At 40.5% G+C, this 15,191-nt stretch overlaps 1 protein-coding gene across 1 annotated transcript in view; it reads left to right on the forward strand.

The window, feature by feature from the left end:
• SFXN3 (sideroflexin 3) overlaps positions 1–15,191 on the forward strand; it is a 600,282-nt gene that overhangs the window by 61,476 nt on the left and 523,615 nt on the right. The window lies entirely within an intron of this gene.

Genomic DNA, 15,191 nt, shown 5'->3' on the forward strand with positions numbered 1-15,191 from the left:
CAGATGACTGCAAACTAGGCACCACAGTCAATACACCAGCGGACACATACATCCTACAAAAAGGCCTCACAGAAATGGACAACTGGTGCCGGAGTCACGGCCTTAAACTAAATGCCAAAAAATGTATAGTCATCCCCTTTGGGAAAAACAAAGTACCCACAAATTATCACATAGACAGCAACCCACTGAGTACGGAAAAAGTAATCAGAGACCTAGGGACCCAAGTCGACAGCGGCCTCTCATTTGACACCCACGTTGCCAAAGTGGTTAGAAAAACATTCTACCTTGCACACCTCATCATGAAGGGATTCACATCCAGATCCAAGGATGTCATTGTACCCCTATACTCCTCCCTCATCAGACCCATGATTGAGTATAATGCCCCATTTTGTATGTACCTCACCCGGCATTTGCAACAGCTGGAGAGACCACAAAAGTACCTCACCAAGAGGATCAAGGGTCTCCAACATATGTCTTATTCTGCCAGACTAAAGAAACTTCAGCTCTATTCAGTAGCATACCGCCTGCTCAGAGGTTGATCTCTGCCTGACGTACAAGGCCATGTCCAATCAGGATCTGATGGACATGCTCCATCTCAAAAAATCCAAATCCATCAGGACCACGAGAACTAAAGACTTAAACCTCGGCACAAGTATGAATAGGACATGCTGGAGGGATAGATTCATAACCTAGACGCTTCCCATGCTTTGGAACAAGATCCCAGTTCATATTAGGCAGAACCCCTCACTGACTCTCTTCAAGAGAAATCTTGATGAGTGGATGGGAGATAGTAAGTTTACCCCAGGGGTCACATCTGTGTCACTGCTAGACAGGGGCACAGCAAACTAATTCTATTATATAAGGGGACCTTCATTGTGTCACTACTAGACAGAGGCACAGTATTCTAAATTTATTCTGTACATTTTTGTACCATTTCATGGGGTGGCAAAAGCCACATCACTATGGCTAGGCTTACAAATGCCCCAGGGCAGATAGCCTAGTACTAAACTATGAAACTATGAAACTATGAATAAGGTAATCTATGGTTTCAGTACAGGTAATTCCTTGAATTAAGATTTAATAAGGTAATCTATGGTTTCAGTACATGTAATTCTTTCAACTAAGATTTTTTTTTACTTCTTAAAGCTGACCATCAGTTAATATGAGGTCCTCTCCTCATTGACAGGGTCTATGAGACCCTCATGTTCAATGCAACCTATGACTGGGGCAATCAGGAAACATTTCAGAAGATAAACTATAGAAATAGTTTCAGAATGGGAAAGCTAATGGTCAAACTACAACATTAACTCCTTCCTTCTCTCTCTCCCAAGTTAAGATATGCTGCCATCAGTTAGTCAAAAGTAAACAAAAATGCCTTACTGTTTACCCTTAAAATAAGGCAGCTTTAAATCCTTAAATTGTGGCAGTTCACTCTTGAACGGTACTCCTCCAGGATGGAAACCACCCAGTTTGATTCACAGGTAAAATGCGTAAACTCTTAAGCTAATAAATGAAACACCAGACTCATCATTCAAAGTTAAATAATTAAATTCTTCACCCGGAATGAATTAGTTAAAGGATTTTCATTCCAAGTTAATATACAGACAGTAAAAAGCTTGCACAAGAAATTGAAAATAAAACATTAAAACAAGACAGCCCAAAAATCAGAACTAAAAAAAAAATCTATTTGTTGTTAAAGATATGCTGATCTCTTAATTTTTTTTCTGGCATGTCAGTGTGAGTCCAAACAAGCAGTATAGCTTGATCTCTCTCTCTCTAAAAGTAACCTTCAGTAAGCAAATCAGTAACTACTGTAGCTTCTGTATTTCTGTTAATAATTCCACTAGTGGCCCTGGTGCTGGAGGCACCCCCCCCATCCTGGGATGGAGGGGGCAGCCTAAGTTTACTGCTGTAGCATCATTAAGAGCCTGGCAATTTTTTTCCTGCAAGCTCTATACCACCTGATCACAACATTGCGCAATAATATATGCTTGCATAGACCTCACAAAGGCAGCAATTACAGAGCTTGTAAAGCTGTAATGAAGTGGTGGTGACTAAGGAATACTCCTTGGCTGCAATATAACACTGACCCTGCATCCTTGATCTCATGATTATAGGTTCATAGGTTCATAGGTTCATACTAGGCTATCTGCCCTAGGGCATTTATAAGCCTAGCCAGAATGTGTTTGGCTTTCGCCACCCATTTTAAATTTATTTTGCTATGCCCTTTTTCGAGGTTAGTATACTGTGCCTCTTTCTAACAGTGACACAGAAGTGATACCTGGGGTAAACCTACGATCTCCCATCCACTCATCAAGATTCCTCTTGAAGAGAGTCAATGAGGGACTCTGCCTAACCTGACTGGGATTTTATTCCAGAGTGAAGGGAGCCTCTGGGTTATGAATCTGTCCCTCCAGCATGTCCTATTTATTTCAGTGCTGAGGTTCAAGTCTCTCGAGCGCCAGAGCTCGATGGGATTTGGATTTTCTGAGGTGCAGCATGTCCATTAATTCGGGTTGGACATGGCTTTATACGTCAGGCACAGATCGCCTCTGAACAGGCGGTATGCCACTGAGTAGAGCTGGAGTTTCTTTAACCAGGCAGCATATGGCATCTGTTTGAGCCCTTTGATCCTCTTGGTGAGGTACTTTTGGGGTCTTTCCAGTTGCTGCAGGTGTCTGGTAAGGTACATCCCAAAAGGGGCATTGTACTCGATTATGGGCCTGATGAGGGATGAGTAAAGAGGCACGATGACCTCCCTGATCTAGATGTGAATCCCTTCATGATTAGGTGGGCTATATAAAATGTTTTTCTAACCACTTTGGCCACGTGGTTGTCAAATGAGAGATTGCTATCAACTTGGGTCCCCAGGTCCCTAATTACTTCTGTATTTAATGGATTACCACCTATGTGGTAATTTGTGGGCACTTTGTTTTTGCCAAAGGATGACTATACACTTTTGGCATTTAGCTTGAGGCCATGGCTCTGGCACCAGTTGTCTGTTTCTATGAGGCCCTTTTGGAGGATGCTTGTGTCAGCTGGAGAGTCGATTATGGCACCCAGTTTGCAGTCATCTGCGAACTTGGTCAGCCACAGTCCTTCCGTGTTGGCCTGTACCTCCGAGAAATATATACCGAACAAGAGAGGTCCCAGGACTGAGCCTTGTGGGACACCACTTGTAACTGGTTTGGAGTCTGACATGGCTCCAGCAATTCTAACCATGTGGGTTCTGTCCTTGAGCCAGTTTGCAATCCATCTAGTGACATAGGGGTTTATATTTAAGCTGGTGAGCTTATCTATAATGCCCGAGTGGGTATTGTATCGAAGGCTTTTGCGAGGTCCAGGTAGGCTGTGTGGACCACCTTCCCCTCGTCAATGGCCTTGGTGACTGTTTCAAAGATATCAACCAGGTTTAAGTTGCTGCAGGTGTCTGGTAAGGTACATCCCAAAAGGGGCATTGTACTCGATTATGGGCCTGATGAGGGATGAGTAAAGAGGCACGATGACCTCCCCTGATCTAGATGTGAATCCCTTCATGATTAGGTGGGCTATATAAAATGTTTTTCTAACCACTTTGGCCACGTGGTTGTCAAATGAGAGATTGCTATCAACTTGGGTCCCCAGGTCCCTAATTACTTCTTCCATACTTAATGGATTACCACCTATGTGGTAATTTGTGGGCACTTTGTTTTTACCAAAGGGGATGACTATACACTTTTTGGTGTTTAGCTTGAGGCCATGGGTCTGGCACCAGTTGTCTGTTTCTATGAGGCCCTTTTGTAGGATGCTTGTGTCGGCTGGAGAGTCTATTATGGCGCCCAGTTTGCAGTAATCTGCGAACTTGGTCAGCCACAGTCCTTCTGTGTTGGCCTGTACCTCCGAGAAATATATACCGAACAAGAGAGGTCCCAGGACTGAGCCTTGTGGGACACCACTTGCAACTGGTTTGGAGTCTGACATGGCTCCAGCAATTCTAACCATGTGGGTTCTGTCCTTGAGCCAGTTTGCAATCCATCTAGTGACATAGGGGTTTATATTTAAGCTGGTGAGCTTATCTATAATGCCCGAGTGGGGTATTGTATCGAAGGCTTTTGCGAGGTCCAGGTAGGCTGTGTGGACCACGTTACCCTTGTCAATGGCCTTGGTGACTGTTTCAAAGAAATCAACCAGGTTTAAGAGGCAGGATCTGCCCTTAACAAAGCCGAACTGGGTAGGATCCAGTGTCTGTAGGTCCCCAATATCTTTATTTATGAGGTCCATGATGATCCTTTCCATAGCTTTGCAGACCAAGCTAGTCAGGCTTATGGGGCGATAGTTTCCAGGATCTGTTGAGGCACCACCTTTATGGAGAGGGACCACTGTTGCTGCACGCCACTCTTTGGGCACATATCCTGTAGTAAGGCTGAGATTGAACAGTAATTTTATGTTTGGGTTTAGCTCTTCTTGGAGTTCATGTAGGACACAGCCCGGGACACCGTCTGGTCCCATTGATGCTGTGTTTTTGCTTTGGAGAGGCGGCTCTTACCTGAGCATCTGAGATGTCAGGGGCAGCACTCTGCTGGGATAGATATTTGCCCTTTTGGTGGAGGGAGGGAGTTTGCTGAACCTGTCAGCTAGGATGTTGGCAATGTCTGTGGGTTCAGTGTATTTTTTTTATCATTTTGGACTAATTCTGAGCATTTCTGGGAATTACCACCCAGGTTCCTAACATAACTAAAGAAAGCCTTGTGATTATCCTTAGTGTCCTGTGCAATTTTTCTCTCGAAGCTAGCCTTAGACAATTTTATGAGTGCCCGTAGTTTTTTGCTAATACTGATCAGTGATGCCTTCCCTTTTTAGGATTTTGCTCTATCATTTAGTAGCTTCCTCCTTCTATTGTATAGTTTGTTTATGGCTGGGGTCCACCAGACAGGACGTCTGCCTTTGGAAGATTGGGTCTTGGTTTTATTTGGGATCGCATGATCCATGCATTCCTGAAGGTGTTCATAGAATGCGTTTATAAAGGATTCTGCGGTCTGGGCTGTATTTTCCACAGGCCCAGGAGCTTTGAAAGATTCCACCTCGGTTTTGAGGAGTGTGAAATTTGCTTTTGAGAGGTTTTTCAATGTGGTTTTCTGGGCAGGGGTTGGGGTCGGGATGTGAATATCCAGTGAGATTATTTTATGGTCTGATCTTACCAGTGAGGGATACACTTCTGGTCTGGAGCATAGAGTCCCCATGTTGGTGATGATCAGGTCCAGTATGTTTTCCCCTCTTGTGGGAGTGGTAACAAGTTGTTCCATAGCATTTGAGTTTATAAATTCTAGGAACCTTTGGGCTAGGGTGTTGGAGCTAGAGTAATGCTCCCAGTCTATGTTTGGGTAGTTGAAGTCTCCCAATATAATGGTGTTTGGAGAGACCTTCATATTTTCCATTGTTTTCAGGAAGGCCGAGTGGGGTTCCTGGGTTTGGGAGGGTGGTCTGTAGCAGGCTATAAACTGGAAGGCAGTTTTACCCACTGTTAGTTGCACATGGATAGTCTCTGATGCTTCATGCTTTGCCACCAACCTGGAGGTGTGGGTATCTTTGATGAATATCGATACTCCCTCCTTTTGTGGTTCGGTCCAAGTTTTGGGGCGAAAAGCATGGTATGAGGTATAACCTGGTAGTGCTGGGGTGCTCGGAGCCTTGAACCAGGTTTCTGTTACTGCACAGATATCGATGTTCTCCATGCTAAGAAGAGTTTCAGTGTGTGCATCTTGAGGTTTAGACTTCTGGCGTTGAGTAGCATTACTCTTAGTTTCTTATCCCTTGTGATACCTATGGAGGTGGGTTTGTCTTTTAAGCCTTGCCTAAAAAGGCACTATGGGGTAGCAAGAGCCTTTGCCAATATCCAAAAGCCCAGGGTGACAGGTGCAAGCCGTCCCTAGCGAAGCATCGTGGCTTGTCGAGCATATCATCCCAAGCTGACAGGCATTGGATCCCCTTTGAATGACACCAGTACTTAAGCCAGTTGTTGAAATTGATCATCTTGTCTTCATATTGTGGCATCATTCTTGGTGAGGGTAAGATGCTACTCAAGGTCAGGGTCATACCGGCCTGGGATACATGCTCAGAGAGCTCCTTTATGTCTCTTTTCATGTAGTCCAGGGAGGTACGTCTCAGGTCATTCACACCAGCATGGACAATGACTGAGTCATATTTGTACTTGCCTTGGAGTGACCTGAGTGCTTTTGTTGTGTGGCGAATCCTAGTGCCTGACAGGCTGCTCACCGTGACCCTCTCCTTGTTCAGCCTGGTGAGCGGGACGTCAGTGTGCCTGACGATAGAGTCACCTATTACAACTGTATCAGGTGTGTTGTTTAGTCTTAAGGGCTGTGACTGTTATATGGTATAAATGGACTTTGATTAGCCTCAGATATTAGTCATTTTGAACCTGAGGGTCTCATAGATCCTGTGAGTGAGGAGAGGAGCTTGTATCAACTGACGGTCAGCTGCAAAAAGTAAAAAAAAAAATCTTAGTTCAAGGAATTACCTGTACTGAAAACATAGATTAACTTGATTCTCTAGCTTTAGATTGTTTTCGCTGAAAAGGAAGAAACAAACAGTGGACAGTAGACCCCCACACTCCATTCAGCTATGCTGTGAGCAGCTTCATATCATTCTTCACCCTGCCCACCCATTGCCATGAGCCTCTGTATCATTACATTTATACCATATAAATGCTCCCACTTCCTCCTGCTGACCAATTCTGTCTTCTTTGTGTTATACTTATTCAGTTCTGTCTAAACATACCCCTGACTAGCCATCTTCTCTTACCTTCCTCTCACAATCTAAGCTTGAACAGCCTCAGTTATTCTTAATTGTAGACCTTTTTATTCACCTTGCGCGTTTTCTTCATTTATTCTGGTTAGTGTTTACATTTTACCTCAAGGCTGTGTGAGGGGGGCACTACAAAAACTGTCTGATCAGATAATGTGCTTGGAATAGAATTATCCAAACCTCCATTCTGATTATTCTGGGGGATTTTAAAAAGGTAAATCTCACTCAACCATGAGCTTCCTAAATTTACACAGCATATAAAGTGTCCTACCAGAGATAGGAGCAGACTGGATCATTGTTATACATTGTTAAAATATACTTATCGTGCTGTCCCCATGCAGCTTTGGGCTTTTCTGACCACTGCCTCATTCATTTGCTTCCTATCTATAAGAGCAAGTTAAAATCTGTTAAACGTGTTATCAATACAGTAAGAAGGTAGACTATTGAGGCAAAGCTGAAGCTGCAAGCTTGCTTTGATTGTACATATTGGAGTGTTTTTGAAGATTCTGCTGCTAACTTGCATGAACTCACAGACACAGTAACATCTTATGTTAACTTCTGTGAGATATGTGTGTTTCCACTAAGACCTGGTTGAAATTTAACAGCAGCAAACCCTGGTTTACTGCTAAACTTAAGCAGTTTCGTCAAGCCATGGAAAATACCTATATAAGTGGTGATAGAACACTTTTTAGACAGGCAAGGAACACACTAACAAAAGAAATCAAAGTGGCTAAAAAGAACTTTTCTTAATAGCTGAAAAAAACAGTTTTTAGCCAATAATCCAGCATCAATGTGGAACGGTCTCAAATCATTGCAAATTACAGGAAACTACCCCCTACACTGCAGCTAATTACCACCTGGACAATGACTGGAATGCTTTTTACTGTAGGTTTAATAAGCCTGAGGCTACAACTGATAATGTTGCCAGCTCTCTCAGTGTTCAGACTTATATGACTCTCTATTCCACGCATTCACAAATTCAGCCTGCATTAATTATCTCTGAAGAGGATCTCTGTCAGCAAATTAAGAAAGCAGCTGGTCTAGATGGGGTCTCACCTTCCTGCTTAAAAACCTGTGCTGATCAACTAGCTCCTGTTTTTTCTTGGATTTTTAATAAATCATTAGAGCTGTGTGAAATTCCCTTATGTTTCAAACATCCCATGATCATTCCAGTCCCTAAAAAATCCAGTCCAACAGGACTGGATGACTACAGCTCTGTTGCGTTGACGTTGGTGGCCATGAAAACTTTTGACAGGCTGGTATTAGCTCACTTGAAGAATAATCATTGATGATGAACTAAAATTCAATATACATATCCAACAATGTATAAAAAACCTCACCAGAAACTTGATCTTCTCTATCACAACCAAAACTTTCTTACACCCTCCTCCAAATCCTCCCTAGCTCAGTCACTCCTTCTACCCTATCTTCTTTACATTGCCCCTGTCCTTATTAATGTTCAAATGTCTCCTCTCTTCAAACTAGAGAAAACATATAGCAAAATAGCCAGATTTGCCTCCAATCTTCCAAACAAATCCCATCACTGCCTTGCCCTTAAGACACTCCACTGGCCTGAGTTCCCTAAACAACTACTTATTACTCACCTGCATATTGCACACACTATCCTGAATGATCCTTCTTTCTGCCCCTCCATCTCTAATCTACTGTCCTACTATAGCCCCCAACATCACCTCCGTACTACCAGCAAACACCTCCTTGACATATACAAACCCAATAAAAACATTGTAAAGTCTCTTTATAAATACTCCATAGCCCATGCTTGGAACTTACTCCCTCTCAATATAGAAAGCACTCCTCAAAAATACCTGTTCAAACAAGAACTTAAACTTTATCTACAAAAGACATGGTCCTGCCCTTGTCAACCCCCCACTTAACTTATTCTCCCTTATCTACATAATTTATTTTTCCTCATATACCCTGCACCTTCTGTTACTTTCCCCACTTTTTCCTATTTTTAATTACAGCAAAAAAAATAGTAATAGGTTCTTGTATTACCTTTGTACTTAAGAATGACCATGTATGGTATTCCACTGAATTTTATACTCTGTTTTTTTTAATATTTAATATTTATAGATTTTTTTACCTGTTAATAGACGTATGTTATATCATGCTATTACTTGCTAGTGGACTTATGTTATCTGTTGATTATATCTTTGTAACTTTTTTAATAATTGCTATGGAGCTTTTCTCCTTGTGTCTCCACTGAAAATGGGCCCCTGGCTCAGCTGGACTAAGCTGGTAAACAAATGTGAATAAAATAAAATAATAGTATATAAATAAATATTACAGATCCCTCATTGGATCGCTTTCAGTTTGCTTATTGAGATAACTGGCCAGTGGATGATGCAGTTAATATGGATCTGCACTATATCTCGCAACATTGTGACAACCCAGAGACATATGCAAGGACTCTGTTTGTGGACTTCAGCTCTGCATTTAATACAATAATTCTGGAACTTCTTCACTTAAAACTTTCACAGCTTTCTGTTCCTGTCTCCACCTGTCAATGGATCGCAAATTTTCTGACCAATAGGAAACACCAGGTGAAACTGTGTAATTTTGCATCTGGCTATCACACAATCAATACAGGTGCCCCCAGGTATGTGTGCTCTCCCCACTGCTATTCTCCCTCTACACTAATGACTGGACCTCTAAGGACCCCTCTGCCAAACTTATTAAATATGCAGATGATACAACTATCACCAGGCTCATCAGGAATGGTGATGAGTCTGCATACAGAGAAGAGGCTGAGCAGCTGGCCCCTTGGTGTGCAAAATAATCTGGAGCTGAATAATCTTAAAACTGTGGAGATGACAGTGGACTTTAGGAGTGGTAATATAGTATTACCCCCCTCTTTATATTTAATACTGCTGTGTGAGTTGTGTAATCCTTCTGGTTTTTTGAATCTATAATCTCCCGGGAGTTGTAGTGGGAGACCAATGTAGGATCCATCATAAAAAAGGCACAACAGCAAATGTATTTTCTGTGACAGCTGAGGAAGTTCAACCTCCCACAGGAACTGTTGATTCAGTTCTATACAGCAGTCATTGAGTCTGTTCTCAGCTCATCCATAACAGTTGGGGTTTGGATCTCTGTCTAATCATGACAAAAATAGGTTATATCGAATAGTCAGGTCTGCTGAAAATATCATTGGTGCTAGTTTGCCCTCCTTACAGGACCTGTACTATTCCAGACTCATGAAAAGGGCAGATGAAATCATCACCGACCCTTCACATCTAGGCCACCATCTTTTCGGACTGTTACCATCGGCCAGGCCTTATAGATTAATACGCACCAAAACAAGCAGATATAAGAACAGTTTTTTTCCCACAGGCCATCAAGTTCATAAACAGTTAGCTCAGCTTATTAGACTTGGTTATTCTTTTTCACAAGCCTCTGAGTATTGTTAAAGTTGTTTCTTTCAGGTTATTCAGTATTTCTTGCACCGAGTTGCACTTTGCACCTTATATGAATACGTATATACATATATATATATATATATATATATATATATATTTTTTTTTTTTTTTTTTTTGGCTTGTTCTTAATAGTTGTATGTATGTCATTGTCTTGTTCCTAATAGTTTTCTGTATGTCGTTTATGTAATTCATACTTGGAGAGTCTCTGAAACCGGGGTCACATTCCTTGTATATGCGTATACTTGGCCAATAAATGTGATTCTGATTCTGATAGTTGAAATTTTTTTAAATAGGTAGTTTTGTCATTATCGTTTCATACATTTTGTTTTATTGCTTTCTAGAAGAATGTTCAAAACTACAGATTTAAAACACATTTTAACAAGTAGTGCTCTGTTATGCAAGGAATATAATTTAATAAGAAGGTGAATCAAAGAACACATGATACATATATACATGGCACTAAAAATGGGTGCAAAAATGGTTTGAAAACAGACCAAAGGTAAACTTAATCCTCCACTGGCCAGCTGCATTTTCTTTGAATGTGAGTTTTCATGCTGTTCCAATGAATGTGAGTTTCAAGGGCAGAGAAGTTTACTGCTCATACTATGTCTGTTTTCATTGTGAGACCGCATCGTTTGATTACCAAATGGCTAACAGTGTTGGTACAATTTTATTTTAATATCTATAATCCTTGTAGAAGTAAATAAGAAAACAGTATGCATGCTGACAGGTCTGAACAGTGTTTATGGCAACTGGGGAGAAATAGCCAAGTAATGGAACACTGGAATGGCTGGAGAGGGGGCTGCTGGTGGGGGGTAGGGGGGTTGCTGCACGATGGGGCTATTCTTTGGGGGCCCCTATCTATTACCCTGCCCAGGGCCCCAATTGGCTATGATCTGGCTCTGGTATTTTGCACTATTTACTTTAAACTATCGGAAGTTGGAAAGAAACAACAAAGTGTCAGCTGTAAAAAATAATAAGGGCTGTGTTTCTCTGTTTGGCAATAAAGGATCGAACACGCTTATTATTTCTTTACAATAGTACTTTGTTGTTTCATTCCAACTTCCTATAGTTTACAGCTTTCACTGTTATTTACTGTTAATTAATAATGGTCATATTGCTGAACATGCCAGTGAAGTTCTGTGGATTGTGGATCTCAACTGAAGTGGCAACAGCCCACCCAGTTACATTCTGGGCAGTCAGTTATGAAGTGATAACAGTAAAAATAATAATGACGGCAACGATGATGATGATGGTGATGATAAAATAAGACTTAATGCAAGCAAAAAACTGGAATAACTTCCAATTTTCAGAAGAAGTTAATACAGTTTCTTCCTTACTTTGCCTTTTTTTCTTATTTATTTTCATTATTGCAAGTTGGCCCCAGTTTTGTTAGAATTTTAAAGTCATGCAAGAAACATTCATTTGTTTAAAAGCACAATAAAATTACTGTGTTATTTTTATTCTGCTTATAAAAAAGTTATTAAAGCTTCTTGCCTGACTTTAAGCATTCAGTTAGGTTGTTTATTATTATTGTGATTTTTCAAGTTGCCCAGTTATATTTAACTGAACAAATGAAAAAATGCTGCAGGTTGACCTTGAAAGTGGTAAACAGCTTTTGCTCACAGTTCTTATTTAAACCTCAAAACTTTATAGCTCAAGGGACAAATCACAAAACATAATAGGTCAGAAAAAAAGGTCAAAGGTCCAGAATCAGGGGTAGATTTTAAAGGGACTATGTTTAGCTATTGAAAACAAAAAAACACAAATAGCTAAATACCGAATGTGAAAAATCAAAATGTAAAATTAGCAAACAGCTACTTCAAGGAAAATAAAATCATCGAATAGTAATAGTCGGCCAACATCACAAACAGAACCATTCAAGGTGGGGGGCTTCCCTCTCCACACACCCCCCAACTATATATAACAACTTCAAGATGGCACTACAATGGGGTATTGGGCACATATAAAAGGTTTCCCTTCACTTACCTTATATGTCACATTACTTCCTGCTTGTTGGCCAACTATGCCCATTTGATGAATTTATGAGTTGTTCGGTAATTTCAGCTTTCGATGTTTAACATTCGGTATTTAGCCGTTCGTGGTTTTTTATTTTGATAGCTGAAAAATGGACCCAATTTTAATTATAACATTGTTCTTATATGCTTAGTTGCTAGAATAACAAGTTTTGCATTAGCATACATTTTCTGAATGATATGAAGTCTAGAAGTCTGAAACTCAAATGTCTATCATTATTTAAGTTTTGCAATCCTCATAAATTTGCCAAAAAGACACAAATCTTATGAAGAACAGACCAAAAGTATGACACAAAATCAGGGACAGTAAAATATATGTTCTGATCTTTCAACCTCTTAGGGCAAGAATCAGCAAGAAAGAGTGTGAAAGGCTCAAAATCATGAGAACATTTAAAGCTTTACTCTTGCCACCAAAGCAATGGATGAAGGCAAAACAGTTCAGACCACATTAAACTGACCTGGCCAATTCTTTTGACACAGACACCTACTCAGGTATAGTAGAAAAGCTGAATAAACTGGGAATAAACCCTTACATCTCTAGTTTTACTTCTAACTGGTTCACAGGATGCAGGAGATCAAAGTAGAGGAGGCTACCTCTAGAAAGAGACCAGTGACCAATGGAATCCCTCAGGGTTTAGTGCTGAGACTTTTCCTGTTTAGCCTCTACTTCTCGTAAGTAAAAGCAAATATCAAAGGGTTCTGGCCGACTAAGCTAGAGATGGCTACAAGCCAGGAGCAGTTATTGAATCCACAAATTACTTAACCATCATGCAGGAAGGTTTGTCCTAAAAAAAAAAAACTGGCACCAGAATCATGAATTGAAACTAAACTCCAAAGAATACATTATCGTATAATTTAGTTAATCGTCTACCCCAGGGAACTACCAAATTAACAATACCCCCCTGATAGTTGACCCATTTGTTTGGCATTTGGGAATTTGTGTGGACAGTGACCTAAGAGAGTTGACCCAGTTGTTTGGCATTTGGGGACTTGTGTGGACAGTGACTTAACTTTCGACTAACATGTACCCAGTGTCATAAGAAAGTCTTTCTATATTGCACACCTTATGAACAAATTGATTGCAACTAGATCTAGCGATGTTATTGTCCCCATTTATGAAGCCCTCATTAGGTCAATCATTTTGTATAATACCCACTTTGGCATGTATCTGTCCAGACACATGCAACAACTGGAATGCCCACAGAGATAACTTACTAAAAGGATACAAGTCCTAAACAATAGATCTTGCATGGACTACCTCAAAGCCTTATCAATATACTCAATATCCTACAGAGTGCTAAGAGGTGACCTGTGTCTGGCATACCAGGCATACTCTGACCCAGTACTGATGGACATGCTGAACAATAGCAAGTCAAATGGCATCAGAAATACTCAGTCCTGGTAGTTAAACAGAATAGTGTGGAGAGACAGATATATATCACAGAGGATACCACTGTTTGAGAACAGACCACCCATTCAAGGAAAACAAAGCTCATCCCTAGACATGGATACAGGCACTTCCTAAATGTTGTATCCCTTACATGGGCCCCTCCAATTATCTATGGTATAATCAAAGTTATTCACACTAGGGCTAATATGCAATTATCAGCCATGGGATGGGTAAGGCCAAAAGGGAAATTGGCTAAGCTTAAAATGTCCTCCAAGTGAACCCATGTAGTAGTAGTAGTAGTAGTAAATAGTTAAAAAAATTGCCCTTTTTAGATCACTAAGTGCTCCTCTCACTCTCTGCCCCCAAACCTTCAACAGCTTCTTTTGCCTCTGATTCCTGCCACATGTTTGTATATCAAAAGTAGCTTTATCCTCAAAGAAACAATACATAGTACAACTCCTACCTCTACAAAACCACCCCAGTGCACACTCGCTGTCAAAATATTATTCTGTAAGTTATAATACCTATTCATTAAAATAATTCTGGCTGGTAACATACAATTAAACTCAGGTCCCTTTACCCAACATACCAATTTTCCATTTAATTCAACTTCCAATAATCAGATTACACTTTTGATTTTAAAAATCCATTGCCAGTCAAAACAGAGACCTTAGAATTCCTTGTTTAAACTTTGCCAGTAGAAATCATAAATGTGCAGCACTAGATGCCTGGATAATTACTTAAGAAATACATAGGTTAGTTATCACAGAAGCCTGGCTTATGGAAATATTCTCTGTCAGCCAATATACCAACTCAAACTACTCCAAGAATTATGTTACTAGACTTGGACCTAGGCAAAGTGGATGAAATGCCTTGTTAGTCAGCAAAAACACATACAGCGAAAGTACACACATCTCGAAAGGCAAAGTCAGTTATGACAGAAGTCACAACTGGATAATAGTAGCAGTAGATGTGATCTTATGCAATCACACTCTCTAGAATATAGGTACAGCTTATGTTCTACCTGCCATCTTCAGTGCAAACACTACAACAATTTTTACTTGTAATATTCCCTATTGGCATCACAAACAATACAATAATTTTCGGTGACTTAAGAATTAATGCCTCAAGCCCCACTAGAAATACCCTGAACAGAATGCTCCTTCATTTTAAGTTACAGCAATTTGTTCAATAATCAACTAGACCAAATAGACAGACACAGAAGCATTCAACATTGTCATAGTAACAGATCTAAAACATAGGTATCTGCAGGGGTCTACTTTGAAACATCTAAAACCCAAAACATCAAATTTCATAATATCTAACACTACAAATCACAAGAAAATATCATCCCCTCCACATATAATGACACCAAACTACCAAACACACTTTTTACTACATTTCTGCCCCCCCCCCCGTAAATTAAATATACCAACTCCAGGATCACACTACAGTAGAAAAAAGTTAATCTCCTAACCCCACTGTATCAAGCCCTCCTGCGGAAACATAGTAAAAAGTGTGTTT

Source organism: Protopterus annectens, chromosome 14.part0 (assembly GCF_019279795.1).
Source record: "Protopterus annectens isolate FY-2018-M chromosome 14.part0, PAN1.0, whole genome shotgun sequence".
Classification (NCBI taxonomy): Eukaryota; Metazoa; Chordata; order Ceratodontiformes; family Protopteridae; genus Protopterus; species Protopterus annectens.